This window comes from Panthera onca, chromosome F1 (genome assembly GCF_046562875.1).
Source record: "Panthera onca isolate mPanOnc1 chromosome F1, mPanOnc1 haplotype 2, whole genome shotgun sequence".
NCBI classification, from domain to species: domain Eukaryota; kingdom Metazoa; phylum Chordata; class Mammalia; order Carnivora; family Felidae; genus Panthera; species Panthera onca.
In genome coordinates this window covers 70,762,630-70,772,805 of record NC_138355.1, presented here as the reverse complement: position 1 = coordinate 70,772,805, position 10,176 = coordinate 70,762,630, and positions in this window count along the sequence as shown.

Genomic DNA, 10,176 nt, shown 5'->3' with positions numbered 1-10,176 from the left:
GAGCGAGCCACACGTTGGGTGTAGAGATTACTGAAAAAGAAAATAAACTTAAAAAAAAAAACCAATCAGTTACCATTTCTTTTAATTGAGGTTATTCTTTTGTTTATATTTACTTATTTATTTATTTGTTTGTTTTAAGTAAACTGTGCACCCAATGTGGGGCTTGAACTCACAACCCCGAGACCAAGAGCCGTACGTTCTGCAGACTGAACCCGCTGGGTGCCCCTCAGTCACCATTTCTTTCTTTCTTTCTTTCTTTCTTTCTTTCTTTCTTTCTTTTTCTTTTTTAATTTGTTTTTAATGTTTAGTATTTTTGAGAGAGACAGAGAGCAAGCAGGGGTGGGGCAGACAGAAAGGGAGACACAGAATCCTAAGCAGACTCCAGGTTCCAAGCTGTCAGCACAGAGCCCGACGCGGGGCTCGAACCCACGAACCGCGAGATCATGACCTGAGCCGAAGTCAGATACTCAACTGACTGAGCCACCCAGGCGCCCCGATTTTCTCATCTTTAAACGTTGACCTTTTCTCTGGGACGTTTTCTAGAAAAGTGCCCACTGATCTCATTCCTGAGGGCACCGTCCCGCCTCCAGGAAGCGGGTGGGGAAGGGGCAGGGGTCTCCGCACTCCCGTGGGCATGCAGACGCTGTTTTGATGCAGAGGTTCCTTTGACCTGACTTGCTTGGTGTTCCTGCCGCTACAGTCATGCCCTTCCTTCCGGTTCAGGTCCTACGCAGTAAAGCAACAGGAGAATGACGAGGAAGAGGAGTGTGTGTGAGCTTGCTCGTACACGCTCGTGTGCCCAGAGTCCTCCGAAAGACCTCTCCTGGGGAGTGACGGCTGGACGGGCCGAGTCTGTATCTTGGGAGAAAGGGTCCAGCCTGAGGGTCGAGCGCAAATTGCCCCGTGGCTGGAGAAGGGGGAGAAAGGGTAGAAGTGGTCCGGCCCGCGAGGGAGGGAGCCAGGGGCCCCACAGCACAGGCCCTGGGCGACCACAGTAAGCACCTGAGTTTCATGGTTAGTGTGGCTGGGGCCACTGGACGGTTTGGCCCCGGGAGCCCAGGATACAATCTACATTCACGAGTCTCTGGGGCCTGGCTGGCTGAGTGATGGAGCGCGTGACTCTTGATCTCAGGGGTGTGGGTTCGAGTGGCCCCACGTTGGGTGCAGAGATTATTTTCAAACAGAGTCTCTAAGTGGGGCGCCCGGGGGCTCGGTCAGTTAAGCGTCCGACTCCTGGTTTCGGTTCAGGTCATGATCTCACAGTTTGTGGGATCGAGTCCCGAGTCGGGTTCTGCACTGACTGTGGAGTCTGCTTGGGATTCTCTCTCTCTCTCTCTCTCTCTCTCTCTCTCTCTGTCTGCCCCTCGCTCACTTGCACCCTCTCTCTCAAAAAACTGAAAAAGAAAGAGTCTCCCTGGGCTGTTGTGTACAAAACAGGAGCCGGCTGTTGGTGGCTGGGGGTCTGGGGGGTGGAGCTGGGGGGGATTCGGGACGTACTGGAAGGTCGGCTGACAGGGTTTGCTGAGGACTGGATGACAGATGAGAGAAAAGAGGTCGAGGGCCTCGGCCCTGTCGTTTTGTTTCAGTGCCGTTTTCGGAGGCGGGAGGCAGGGGGGAGGCTTAGGGGGGAGATCAAGGGGGCATCGGGCCGTGTTGAGTGCGGGGGGCCGGTTAGGCATCCGGGTGGAGACGGCCGGTAAGTGTGGACATTAGGGGACTGTACAGGTCCGACGTGAGTCCTCGGTGCGTAGATGCGGCTTACAGCAGGGAGCTTGACATGATCTCTCTGGAAGCTTGGGGGCCCAGGGCTGTGCCGGAAGCCGAGCTATCCAACCAGCCTGATGGCGGGGCCCGGGCGGTGGACGGATCGGGACCGCAGGCCGCCCACCGACAGCGAAGCTTCTTATATTCCCGCTTTTATGTAATTTGGCCTTAATAAAAGTACCTGGGGAATTGTCTTTTGGGGAATTGCCCTCCACAGGCCCCCTGGGAAAAGAACCATTGGGGAAAGAAAATAAGGTTCTGCAAGGAAATTGTGCAGCCCTGCATTTAGCCCTTGCCACCCCCTATAAAGACTCCTCTACCTAAAGGAAGGATAGCCTCCTACGTTTCCCAGCCAAGGAAGGAACAAATGGACTTGAAAGCCCCACTCCCGCAACAAAGGAGTGTATCCATGGGCACAAGTCACTCCAACCCCTAGGCCCACTTGGCCCCCCGGAGACATTCCAGATGATGACTGAACCTAGTCGGTTAAGGTACAGAACGGCTCATTAGTTCCTGGGTGCATTGTCTCTCTGAGAATGTGTAAGGCGTGGGTTCCTAAGGCCCTCTTGGCCCCCTTCTAGCACCTTGGACCGAGACGAACACTTTTGTTCCCCAAACCACAAATGGTTCGGGGAAACAACTAAGAGGTCATGGCCCCGTCACTGTTCCACTTGAGGTGTTGAGAGATAGATGACCTTTCATGAAAACAGCAAAGCAAATGCTCTATAGATTATGGATAAACGTAGATACGTAATGAGAATAATGTAAGAAATTAATCAATAAGCAAAGGGCAGGAGGAAACGTTATGAGAAAATAACCATGTTGTTCCTTAAAGGGTGATTACACATGGGAACGTTTTTAGAATCAGGTAATGCCAGAAAACATAGATGACGCACGCTACAAGGAAATTGCTGGCAAATATAATGCCACGTTTGCCACAATAAAGTGGCCAGTCTAACCCACTGCTGTGGTCTGTGTCCATTTTTGTTTCTGCTTTATTTTTTTTTTTTTTTCGCTTTTTTGCCGACACCGTTCATCCTTCGGGAACCCCTGGACCCGCTGGAGCTGGACTCCGGCAGGGCGGGGGGCGGGGGGCCTCCCGTGGGGTGGGGTTTGCAGGGGCGCCGTTGCTTAGCGGCTAGGGGTGCAGGAAAGAGCTGGGGGCTCCCCTGCCCTAGGCTCCCCGTTCCCAAGCCCACCCCCGCTGGCAGCCCTGGCCCGGATGCCTTCCTCTCCCGACTCCTGAGCCCTCCCTGGTTCTGGGGAGCCAGCGGCCTCCCTGTCGGCAAGACCTCACTTTGCAGGCACCCACCTTAGCGCCTCTTCCCTCCGGATATGGGCCCCACTCCCCCCTCAGCCTCTCAGTCAGGTGGTCCCCGGTATCCTCCTGGGGGAGCCACACTGTTACCGTATCACGATTCGATTCGCACTCACTGTGCTGTGGCTTTGAGAAATAGACCCACGATTAAGCCCCATGTTCCCCGGAGTCTCTTGAAGGACAGGGTCTGAGCGTCACCGTGGAAAGAGCTGAGGATCCCGAGCCTGGAAAGGCTTCTAACTCCGGGGTGGGGGTGAAGCCTGATCCCCACCTGCTGAGCCCGCTCTCCCCACCTCCTTACAAAGCCAGCTCCCCTGGACACATACATTCGAACGGGAATAAAAATAGACAAAAGGGGCGGGGGCGGTGCCTGGATGGCCCAGTCAGTTGAGCGTCCAACTTCGGCTCAGGTCATGATCTCACGGTTCGTGAGTTCGAGCCCCGCGTCGGGCTCTGTGCTGGCAGCTCGGAGACTGGAGCCCGTTTCAGATCCTGTGTCCCCCTCTCTCTCAACCCCTCCTCTGCTCACATTCTGTCTGTCCCTGTCTCTCAAAAATATATGTGAAAAAAAATTAAAATTAGACAAAGGGGGGGATGAGGAAAAAGAGGCGGCCCGCCAGGCAGGGGTGCAGGCGCTGCCCGAGGCTCAGGAGCCTGCGCAGTGCTGCCCCCACCTCCCTCCCCCTCCCTCCGTCCTGGGAACCAGCTGCACCTGGGCCTAGGGCAGGCGTGTGTCTAACTTCCAGGCCGAGTGCGGGAATGACCTTGACCTGACCCGGGAGACCCGGACAGCAGCGGGGGCTCGGCCTCCACTCTGGGTCCGCAAGCCTGCGCCCACGCACGTCCCCCACCCGGTCCCTTGGGGAAAGAGCATCCACGGAGATTCTCTCTCCGAAACCGCTGCGTGGCTGTGCCCGACACCCTCTCCTCTGCGACCACAGTGCCCTTCGGTCGATTCCCAAACTTGAGCCCCAGGAACTCTGAGCCCGGGGCGCCCCAGCTGCCTGCCACACTCCCCGTCTGGCCGCGTGTCCCACACCCTATCGCCGCGTCTGAGAGGACTTTGCTCAGGGACGAGTGTCACAATACTCCACAAACAGCAATGCATTTATCCACACACGAAAGCAAACAGCACTTTAGAAGTTGCTGGAAGTGTAGAAACTTCGTGGTCCCGTCCCCAAACCCCTATCTTCGTCACATTGTTTAGGACTCTGGATACAGACCTGTCCCCGGTCCCCAAATCGATCCTGATACTCTTCCCTTGGAGCATCACTCTTCTCAACAGACACGGGCCGCTGTCAGCCAGGCACCAGCAGAGACGGTCGGCGTCAGACCCCGTCCCTGTCCCACCGGGAGCGGCAGTGCGGGGTTCAGGATCCCGTCCCGCACCCTCAGGCCTGCAGCCTGATGTCACCGTGCATCCACCGGGGCCGTCCTCCGTCCTTGGGCCTCTACGGGGACACGGATTCCAGCCTGATGAGGTTACCGTGAGGGATAGCACGACAGGTTGTGCAAAGTTCCTATGTGCCTGGCACGTCACATCACGGGAGCTCAACAGGTGGTCAGGGTTATTGATAACAGATAAAGGTGGTGGTACTTCCCAGATGTCGGTCAAGTGTGGGAGTCACTAAGGCTACAGGAGTTCAGAGCTGCACGAAGTTCACCAGGGCGGCTCCGTGGAGAAGTGGGGCTTAACTGAGTTGTCAGTTTCAATGACAGAACCCTCCGCTGAGTCTGAATCTCAGATTAAAATGAATACTTCAGTAGAAGTGTGCCCCAAATATTGTCTGGGTCTTACTCCGACTAAAACAGTATTCACTGTTTATCTGAAATTCAGATTTAACTGGGGATGCCCTATTTTCATTTGCTAAATCCGGAAAGCCTGAACGTGAAGAGAGGGCGGCTTGCATGGCCGGGAGGCAGGGGAGGAGGAGGAGGGGATCTGCCAGGCAGAGGGGGGAACGGGGACAAGCAAGCAGGCTGACACTGCATTATTCTTCACATTGTCGCAGTTGAGGGAACCGAGACCCAGGACTGCTGCTGCCTCGTGTTTAAACCCCCAGCCTTCCTGGCTTCCAGGCACTGCGTCTCCCTGGGGCAGCGGGGAAACCAAGGAAAAGGACACGAAGGCCACCTTCACGTGCAACCCACGCGGGGCGGCCCCTGTCCCGGGAACTCTGCTCCAACACAGCCTCACGGCCGGCCGCCGACCACCACCAGCTGTTGTTGCTGTGGCTGTTTCTTTTCGAGAGTTGACTGCCACACCTAGCCTGCCACACTGCCACTCCCTTTAACGCTTGCGCGGAACCAGGCTGCGTCCGGGGCACTCACGTGAATCGAATGTTCCTTCCCTGCTCGGTGTGGGGCTCCGCTCTATCCATCCCCGCGACCAGCACGAAGAAGAGGGCACAGGTGCAGAGAGAAACGCCCTTCATCCGTCAGGTGCCACGGAAGGTCATGACGAAGATCTACCACAGGTCACCTTGCCCCCCACAAATGCTGTCCCCAAGGGGTTTCCACATGAGATAGACATTGTGTTTCAGAACTACAATCAAACAAAACCAGATGGTCTTCAAACTGTACCTTGAATTCCACTAATTCTAAATTCAGCACAATTACATCTATATTCCATCGAGGCAGGGCTCAAGGACAATGGAATTTAAAAATATATCTTAAAGTGTGATGGCTGTTACCAAATTAGGTCTGCCCAGTAATCCTGTTAAGAAAAAAAAAAACAGTTTAGGGGCGCCTGAGTGGCTCAGTTGGTCGAGCATCGGACTTCGGCCCAGGTCATGATCTCCCAGTTCATGGGTTCGAGCCCCACGTCGGGCTCTGTGCTGACCGCTCGCAGCCCGGAGCCTGCTTTGGATTCTGTGTCTCCCCCTCTCTCTCTCTGCCCCTCCCCCCAGTCACACTGTGTCTGTCTGTCTCTGTCTCTCTCTCTCAAAAATAAATAAACATTAAAAAAACTAGAAAGAAAACATTAAAGTATAGCAAAACTGGGACTCCTGGGTGGCTCTGTTGGTTAAGCCTCCGGCTTTGGCTCAGGTCATGACCTCGCAGCTTGTGAGTTCGAGCCCTGCGTCGGGCTCTGTGGGGACAGCTCAGAGCCTGGAGCCTGCTTCGGATTCTGTGTCTCCCTCTCTCTCTGCCCCTCCCCTGCTCGTGCTCTGTCTCTCTCTCTCTCAAAAGTAAATAAAACATTAAAAAAAAATTTAAAAGAAAAAAAAACAGTTTAATCCAACAGATATGGACCAAGAGCCCTCTCTGGGCACGGAGCTGAAAGGGAGGCACCGCTAAGACCCAGCCCCGGTCCCCACAGGGCGTGTGACGGCGACAGACACACATTCAGTTGAATTTCAGAAGGGAAAGGACACAGTGAACTTTGCTAAAGACGAAATGTCGGGGCCCCTGGGTGGCTCTGTCGGTTGAGTGTCCGACTTTGGCTCAGGTCGTGATCTCATGGTTTGTGAGTTCGAGCCCCGCGTCAGGCTCTCTGGCTTCAGATCCTCCGTCCCCCTCTCTCTACCCACCTCCTCCAACCGGCTCCCTCTCGAAAATAAACACTTAAAAAAAAAAAAAAAAAGGAAAAATGTCAAGGGGGCCCAGCGGAGGGAGGCCTTCATGCACACCGTGGGGAGGTGGTGCTGAGCCACCGGGAGGTCTCAGTTTGACGGTGGCCCAGGCAGAGAGAGAGACTGAGAGAGGGAAGTGTCAGCAAAGGTGGAGAGGAGCCATGACGCAGGAGGGTCATCCCGATCATCATCTAACTCATCAAATGTACACGCGGTATCCTAATTATTACGTGTTGTCAAACATTATCACGCCTGCTCGCTTCAGAAGTAAAAATCACACACCTGCATTATGACCCCTACGGGCCTTTAACTGATGATTTATAAGTACGGTGGCTTTTACAAAGATGCGAATTTCCCAGACTAAACCACCCTCTCAAGTCCCGAGGCCCTTCCCGCACATTCCAGCCCTGGGAACACACGCCGGGCCAACAAGGGGCTCCTTCTCTGGCGGCCGGAGTGGGCCGGCCCCTCCGCATCACCGCCTCTAAAGTCCCTCGTTAACCCGCGCTCCGGGCCACACAGGCACACGGGTTACCAGCTCCCCATACGCAGCGCCAGACAGGAAACACATTTGAAGGATTTTAAACAATTTTAAAATGTGCCTTCAAATTTTACAACTCGCTTTACTCGCCCGGGGGAGGAACCAAGCCCTTTATATAAATATCACCCAAACAGGCCCACTCTTTATCCCACCCAGCTCGGGGCTCTGGGCTTTTCGGTGTGAGGCGTGGGGTGAGTTTGGGAGGTTTTGTTTATTTTGGTTTTTTTTTTTTTTTTTCATTTCATCTGTGTCTTCTGCGGTCACTGGCCTTCTCGGTCGTGTTTACTTTATAGGTGCTCCGGTAGCCACACACACAGCCCAGGACAGACCCTGCACGGCCCGGGCGGCCTGTGTGGGGAAACACCCAGGGAAAGAGCCTCCCGGCCAGGCGGCCAGCGGTCCCCAGGGTCGGGGCGGCTGCGCAACAGAGGAAGGGCCCCTGTCCTCCTAGTGGCGACCGGGGGGGGGGGGGGGGGGAGTGGGGAGGCACCCAGAGTGAGCCGGGTGAGAAGGGCCCCTCCCGGGCAACCAGCCTCCCACCTGGTGCCCGCGGGGGCCCAGGGCCATTTCACTCGCAGCCCTGTCACTGGCTCACAAACTGAGGTGTCCAGTCAACCTGTCGTTATTCCTTGTATTTTGTATCACCTTTGGCGAAGCACGACTTACGTGCAATAACATTCACACGTGTTCAGGATCCAGGTTGACGGCGACTTTCGTCATCCCCCAGGCGACCAGCACCCCGTCCGGATAAACAACACTTCAGTCTCCCAAGAGAGCTGCTCCTGCCCCTTCCAGTCAGACCCCCATCCGCGCCCCCCTCTCCCGGTCAACCGCTCGCCCGCTTCTGGTCACTGTGATTACATGTGCCTGCTCTGGAAACGGCAGCCCTCGGTTGGGGTCAGAGGCTGTTCTCTCCCGGCGCCTGCCTTCTCCAGTCCTACAGAGAAGCCAGGCGCGTCTACTGGCGTGCAGGGATTTGCTGCTGCGGTCTACATGCAGAGAGTCCCGCGTGGGAGCCGGGGGAGAGGCGGCTGGGACAGAGGGAGGTCTCAGGTGTGTCCTCGACCTCCTCAATGGCAGGGACAGAAGGCAGATCAGGTGCTGGCCAGGGCCTTGGGGCCTCCGGGCCCGAGTCTGGGTCCTCGGTGACTGAGTGTAGCCCAGAGTTGGAGAGGTGGCCTGTCCCTAACCTGCGCCAGGGACCCAGCCCCACCTGGGGCTGCTCAGCCCTCCTCCCCCTCTGCCTGCCCGATGATGCCCTCGGCCGCTCGTGCCCAGGGCAGGGTGGTTCTCAAGCTGGGCCCAAGCTTTCTGCCAAGAGAACCCTTCCTGGGAGCCCATTGGCTGAATGTGTGCCAAGGAGGAAAACCACCCAGCAGCGGGAAGGCACACCTCACCGGACACTCCCTGCTCCCCCAGGGCTCGGCGGCAAAGCCTGCGTCCTCAGACAGGACCGGACATCCTGCGACACAAAACGTGGCGGGTCTGCCCTTGGTCCGGCCCCGGGAACAGCGCAAAGGAAACCTGGAATCGCCAGCACTCCGAACTGGGACACACGGGACGCCCGGCAGAGGCGGTGGGGGTGAGGGGTGCACAGGGCGGTCCCTGCCGCCCACCTCCCCCCAGCCCAATAGCAGTGGCCAGCTGGGACAGGTGATGAGGAGCCCCGTCTGAGGGGGACCTTACGGGGGGCTGGGGGGCCACGTCAGGAGGCAGGAGCGGCAGCCACGTGGACTGGACTTCGTCACTGTCGCTGTGGGCCTTTGCAGTAAAGTCGCAGTTGCCACAGTAGCAGCTGGTCTGGTCCCGAAGTCTCTTCACGAGCCAGGCTCTCCAGCTTTCCACGCGCTCTGTTTTCTTGGTACGTCATCTCACTTAACCCTCGCCGTGACCCTTCCGTATTTCATAAATGAGGAAACCGAGGCACAGATGTGATGCGCCCAGGGTCACATCCTAGGGAGTGACCTAGTGCAGTCCTGTACAGAACTGGGACCCCAGCTTGCCGTCTGCCTCCGAAGCCCAAGCTCTCAGCCCAGGTGAGGCCCAGAGAAGCAGGTGGCCAGGGAACAGGTGCCTCCGGCCACAACCTCCCACACTCCTCCCCTCCCCCCTCCTCTGAAACACAGCCGTGCCCCTCACCAAGCTGGACTCCCACCCTCTGTCTTGAAAGCTGTCCCCACGTGTTCCTCCTGGGGCCCGCTTCCTCAGTTTCCCCTATGCATCTCCAGGCTCCCTGAACGGGGGGGGGGGGGGGGCCCACTGGTTCTCTCCTCTTTATCTACAACTGGGCCCACATTTCTCCATCTGGAAACAGTCCCTCGCTGCACTCTGAAAGCCTCGCACCCACCAAGCTGTCCTAACGGACACCTGCTTGCCTGCCCCGCTTCTATCCTGTGCTGCTCCCAGGGGCAGAAGCCCAGCTTTCCTGTAGGACTGCTCATCCCCAGCCCGCCTCCAGGTCCGGGAGTGATCCAGTGCCCTGAGCCTCACCCAGCACGGCAGTGCCCAGGCACAGGGATGGCTTGTGGGAACGTGGCCCACAGCAGGACACGGGAATCCTTCTTGGCTCTTGCTTAAACGGCGGAGGGTTCCTCTGGGATGACTAAGGTCCTAGGAGGCCAGCCCAAAGCCGGCATTTTGCCTCCCTGGTCCCCTCCTTCCTGGATGCCTGCCTGGCTCCCCCTCCCCGCAGGCACTGCTTGCAAGGCGGCTCTGCCTTCTCCCGGATGGGCTCCAGGGCCTCCAACCGCGTTCCTGGCCCCACCTCCAGGCTGCTATCTCAGAGCCCTGCCCCGGGCTGGCCCTGAATGTGCAACTTCTCAACCTTCCCGCAAGCATTCACACCTGACCCGTTCGAGGAGAGCTCCCCTGCAGGCCAGCCTCTGGCTTCCACAATAGAAACGGACTCCAGGCCGCTGAAAACCGAAAAGATTTATTTTGGAAGGAAATTCAGTAGTTCATACAATGGATGGAGAGGC